Raw genomic sequence first — 6000 nt, 5'->3', positions numbered from 1 at the left:
AGAAAATTAAGTAGAGGTGTCACTAAGGAAATCCATATATGGACTAAAGCAAGTTTTTCAGTCAATGGTATTACAAACTTCATCAAGTTATAGTTTCATTTGGTTTCGAAACTAATATGGTTGATCAATGTGTATACCAAAAGTTCAGTGGGGGCAAATTTATCTTTCTGGTTTTATATGTCGTTGATATATTGCTAGCAAGTAATGATGTAGACATATTGCATGAAACTAAGAATTTCTTGTCAACAAAGTTTGACATGAAGGATCTTGATTGTGCATCTTTTGTATTAGGGATCCAAATATTTCGAGATCATTCTCGAGGTATTCTTGGATTATCACAAAAGGCCTACATTGATAAGGTGCTTCAGCGATATGGCATGAATGATTATAAACCAGAAAATACTCCAGTTGCTAAAGGAGACAAGTTTTATCTCAAACAGTGCCCTAAAAGTGAAATCGAATCTAAGGAAATGGAAAAGATTCCCTATTCGTCTGTTGTGGGAAGCCTTATGCTCAGGTTTGTACTCATCTGGATATTGCATTTATCGTTAGAATGTTATGCAGATACTTAAGTGATCCTGGTATGGATCGTTAGAAAGCAACCAAAAGGGTATTGAGGGACTTACAAAGAACAAAAGGTTTTATGCTCACATACAGGAAGTCAGACCAGTAGGAGATCATTGGGTATTCAGATTCTGACTTTGCTGGGTGCCAAGACAGTAGCATAGCATGTTATGAGGCATCCAATCATGTTTTATGATTGCGGAATTTTGTCACGGGGCTGCGCATTATGTATGGTGTAGAAAGACCACTAAGGTTATTGTGTGACAATAATTCAGCAGTCATGTACTCTAATAACAGCCACAGTTTGTCAAGGTCGAAGCACATCGACATTAAGTTTTTGGGCTGTTAAAGAGAGGATACATAATGGTCAGATGTCTAGAGCATATTGGGACAAACTCAATGATTGCGGATCCGCTTACTAAGGGTTTAACACTTTAGGTCTTTCCCGAACATGTTGTTCGTATGGGGGTGTTATCCTTGGATGATGTGCTGGTTTAGTGGGAGTTTATATTTTGTTTGCTCTTATGTATGGACACATATTCAGTTTTCTGTAGAATAAAATTTAAAGTTCTTTGGTTCCATTCTGTGTTTATGTGTTTGTGTTTTTGATCTCCATAAGGTTTTAAAGTTGGACCAGTTGAGAATAGACATGTTGTAATCACATTACATGTAATTCTCATGCTATACATCCATATCAGATCTATGTCATTGATTATGTTAACATTTGTGATCATTGAAGGTTTAGCTAATTTTGATATAGTGAAAACCGCTTTGGTTCTGTGTTGATATGATCATGGACGAGATTGGTGAAAATGACGTTTAATAAGATAGCAGTTATGAGCTCTTAAGGTTTTATGTAATGTCTGAATGTATAAAGACATATTTGGCTCAAGTGGGAGATTGTAAGATCATTTGGTGGGCCAACATATGTCTATGAGGAATTTCAGACATTATGGTTGTCTTAACGTAAATATCCGCTTAAGTGATTGCATTTTGGGATATTACATCATTTTAGATGGTATGGGGTAATTTTGAAATGTATAGATACCAGTACGTAATTATAGACTCTTTGATGAGTCGAATCCATAATTGTTCTCATTATATAATGGTAGTGGTCCCTGGAGTCGTGCGAACAGTTGCTTTTGGTTTCTAGGGTTTTCTCTTTCCCATTTGAGAGAGTCCTCATGCGCACCGCACGTACCCTCGAAGATCCTACCGCGATCTACTGTCTGTGCAATTCAGATGGATTCAGGTACGCTTCCGCTTCAGTTTAAGGTTTTGTTTATTTCAATGATTTAGCATGAGCATGATCCTGTTTTAGGGTATATACGTTTGGTTTTGTATATGCATGAGGGGAGAAATCCCAACATTTACAACCTGACATGGCTGAGGGCGCATACCTTGAAATATGGTATCGTCTGCTTCAGAAAATCAGGATTTGGCTGGAAGTCTGCATCAAATATTGCAACAAATTCGTAGTCCTTCACATAATCACAAGCCATTGTAGCTTTGAGGTTATCCGCTTAATGAAACGTTGACGGTACAGTATGTTCACTCCCTACGGCAGAAACAAACAAAAAAGGAAAGCAAGGGTCAGGGAGCTTGAGAATGGAACAACAGAGAAGAAAGAGAGAGACGGGAGGAGGACCTGGTTGTCGGTGCTGCGTAGGGAAGCTGCTCTAAGGCGCAGGTGCTCTGCTTCCTGCCTTGCAGGGCGTGAAGGAGAGAGTGAGTGTGATGCAGCAAGGGAGAAGAGGAACCCGGTTGCGAGAGAGAGGTGAGGCAACAAGAGAGGAGAGGGGTAAGGGCGTCGATAGGTGAAATTTCACCCGAAAAAAAGTCGGCTTTTGCAGGGCCGACTTTTTTTCGTGTGAAATTTAGGGTATTTCGAGTGAAATTTTAAGACGTTTGTTTCATTGTCAGGTGAAAAAGAGTGCTCGCCAGACGATTTTTTCCTTGCATCAAACGGGCCCTTATAGATAAAACAAACTTTTAAAATCTCAAATTTGCTCAGAAATAATAACTCAATAATTATATAATTTTATTGAAAAATATGTCTTGAAAAAGAAAGACATCTTCACCCAAATCTATAGTGAAGAGGTCACAATTAGGATATATAAACATTTTTTTATAACTTCAACCAGTCCAGTGGTTTGTGAGAGCGAGAGCAACAAGCTTACCTCATGTTATCCCCGTTCTAAGCAACAGTAGCAGCAGCAGCAGCAATAAGTCGTCATGGTCCTCACAATCTCGTATAGAGCCAGAATTTTTTTTAAAGAGACCAAATAGTATTTTTGAAATTTGTATAAGGCTGAAAAATATTTTTCAAAAGTTTTACATATGCCAAGTTAAATTTTTTTAAAAATATAAGCAGTTTTTTTTTTTCCTAGTGGTGGGTTGGGGGCCCTTGCCGCTCCCCCTTCCCTCCACGGTTTCACCCTTGGTCACAAGTAGTAACTAGTAGAACACATACTTAGATGCAAGTAGCTGGTTGCATCTTAGATCAGCTATTATGTAAACACTATAAATTTGATCCAATAAATTTTAATAAAAAATCAAATTCCAACTCATGTATGCCTCTTGAATATAAAAATATCTTTTTAGTGTTTACTTAGGGCAACTGCATTCAGCATAAAACCCCAATGTCATATCCTTATGTTTTCAAGGTTCTACACTTTTTAGGGGTCTGAGTGAGCCTATAGTACATCCTTCAACTTGAGTATCATGTTTGTCATTTTTTACAATCTAAAGAAATAACACATCAAAGCATAACAGTGACCACGAGATCCGAACCTCTGACCTCTTGAGCATGAGTTACCTTACCATCCTAATTGCACTATGGCCCTTGCGAGAATTATAAAAATCTTGAAGTACACAACTGTGTTCTTCTACACTTGTTTTTTCGTAAATGGTTATGTCATACGTTTTGACTTTTTTGGCTCTTAAAAATTGCATTAAATTTGTAATTAATAGGTATACCCACTTTTCAAAAATAAAACTGCCATTTTCTTCTTTTGGTCAAGTGCATAACACTAGTGCATGAAATTAAGGCACGGGCCAGACCGGGGCCATTAAAAAAGGCTCGGGCCAGCCCGCACCTGAAAAATTGGGGCTGAGTTGACAGCGGCAATGAAGACGACAACTCCAGCATTTAAGGCTGCACAACGAGTCAAGCCAGCTCGGGATCGACTTGAAATCGCTCGAAAAACTCTGTTCTTACTCGACTTGTTTATAAACGAGCCGAGTTCATGCTTGCAAAGATATTCAAAATGACAAACAAGTCGAGTTTGAGTTTAGTAACTCGACTTGGCTCACAAACCGGTATTCTATATAATACTACCAAAATTGGTTCACTGGTTTTAACTTTTAGGGTTAAAAACAAATTTTCACAAGTTACACAACTTAAACAAGTTACATGAGTTAACACTTATACGAGTTATACAAGTTAATGTTTACACGAGTTAATGTCTAAACGAGTTCAATGGGTTAAATGAGTAGAGTTCGAGCTTGATTTTGTATAGTCGAGTTGAGCTTGAGCTTGTTATAAGGAGCTTGACCCGAGTTTGAGCAGAGCTTGAGCTCGAGTTTTTTTAGCTGATTCGAGCTCGAGCTGGCCAAGCTCGGGCTCGATTCGACTCGTGTGCAGCACTATGGTACACAATCATAATTCTTGAACCATTATTTGGGTAAAAAATGAATCAAACCAAGGAATTTTTCGGAAAGAGAAGAAGAAAATATCACAATTTTTCTGCACTTCTTGAAAAACCTTTCTATACGTACATATTTGCGCTTCTTTACGGTACCAAAAAGGCAAAACAGAGAGAATAGGTTCTGCACTAGGGAGCAGATGAAATCATTGAGTTCGTCTATGACCAGACGGGGACTTTGGGATGAACTCTGGGATCTGATTCTGCCTTTTTGGTACTGTAAAGAAGCACAGATAATATGTATACAAAGGTTCCTCCAGAAATACAGAAAAATTGTGATCTTTTCTTCTTCTCTTTCCAAAAAATTCCCTGGTTTGGTTGATTGTTCACCAAAAAAAAGGTCTAAGAAGTATGATTTGTACCATTAAACACTAGGGTTACCGACTCCATTGGATGCTTTCAGGTCTTTCTTGAACCATTATTTGGGTAAAAAATGAATCAAACCAAGGAAATTTTCGGAAAGAGAAGAAGAAAAAGATCAAAATTTTTCTATACTTCTTGAAAAACCTTTCTATATGTACATAATATCTGTGCTTCTTTAGAGTACCAAAAAGGAAAAACAGAATGAGGAAGAGCGAGATTAAAGATGGTTGAGTTCGTCTATGACCATGACGAGGACTTGGAGCACAGGTGGTCCGTCTCCAACCCATAAACCCTAAACCCCAAACCTATAACCCATCAGGCGGCTGATGGGTTATGGGTTTGGTGTTTAGGGTTTAGGGTTTATGGGTTGGAGATGGACCACCTGTGCTCCAAGTCTTAGGCATGGTCATAGATGAACTCTAGGATTTGGTTCTGCCTTTTTGGGACTGTAAAGAAGTATGTATATAAAGGTTCCTCTATAAATACAGAAAAATTGTGATCTTTTTTTCTTCTCTTTCCTAAATATTCCCTGGTTTGGTTGATTGTTTACCAAAAAACAGGTCTAAGAAGTATGATCTGTATCATCAAACACTAGGGTTACCGTCTTCATTGGATACTTTCAGGTCTTTCCCTGTAAGCGAGCATGGAACACCAGCCCAGCAGGTTATACCAACAGAAGTGCGGGCTTCCTAAAGCTTGATTACCAATTTTGTTAGCTTATGATTTCATACATGATGAATTATGAATTGATTATGATGCATTTTTTCTCTAAAATGGTCTATAAAATTCATAGTTATTAAAATTTTTTTGCAAATAAGGCTATTAATTTCTTTGTGGTCTGTGAGTTTCAAACTTGCCTTTTCATCTATAACGAAGCCTTGGGAGCTTTTTAACGCTCAATAACTTAAGTCATTCTTTGGTGATTAAGCAATACCAATGGTTCTTCAATTGTGCTTATTGCCACATTTTCTTGTAATGATTAACCTAACAAATGGACACCGTTGACAACAAGAAGAGACAAGTAGAGACACACACACACACACACACACACACAGAGAGAGAGAGAGAGAGAGAGAGAGAGAGAGAGAGAGAGAGATTCTTGAGACTGCCGATTCGGTTTGAGTTCCACACAAGTGCAACGAATGAAAGAGTCAACAAATAAAGAACAGAACAAGGCTTATCAGGTCAGGTGGGTGTACATATTAACCAAAAAAAAAAAAGGAAAAAAAGAAACAAGAAAAAAGAAAACAACGCCTCAAGAAGCCTACGTATCAAGTCATGTGGGTATACATATCAGATCTGCCATTAATTAGACAGATCTTTGCAAAATCAAGAGGCCATTCTGCAGGTTGATCTCTATCAATAA

This window comes from Nymphaea colorata, chromosome 2 (genome assembly GCF_008831285.2).
Source record: "Nymphaea colorata isolate Beijing-Zhang1983 chromosome 2, ASM883128v2, whole genome shotgun sequence".
In the NCBI taxonomy this organism is placed as follows: domain Eukaryota; kingdom Viridiplantae; phylum Streptophyta; class Magnoliopsida; order Nymphaeales; family Nymphaeaceae; genus Nymphaea; species Nymphaea colorata.
This window is presented reverse-complemented; position numbering follows the sequence as displayed.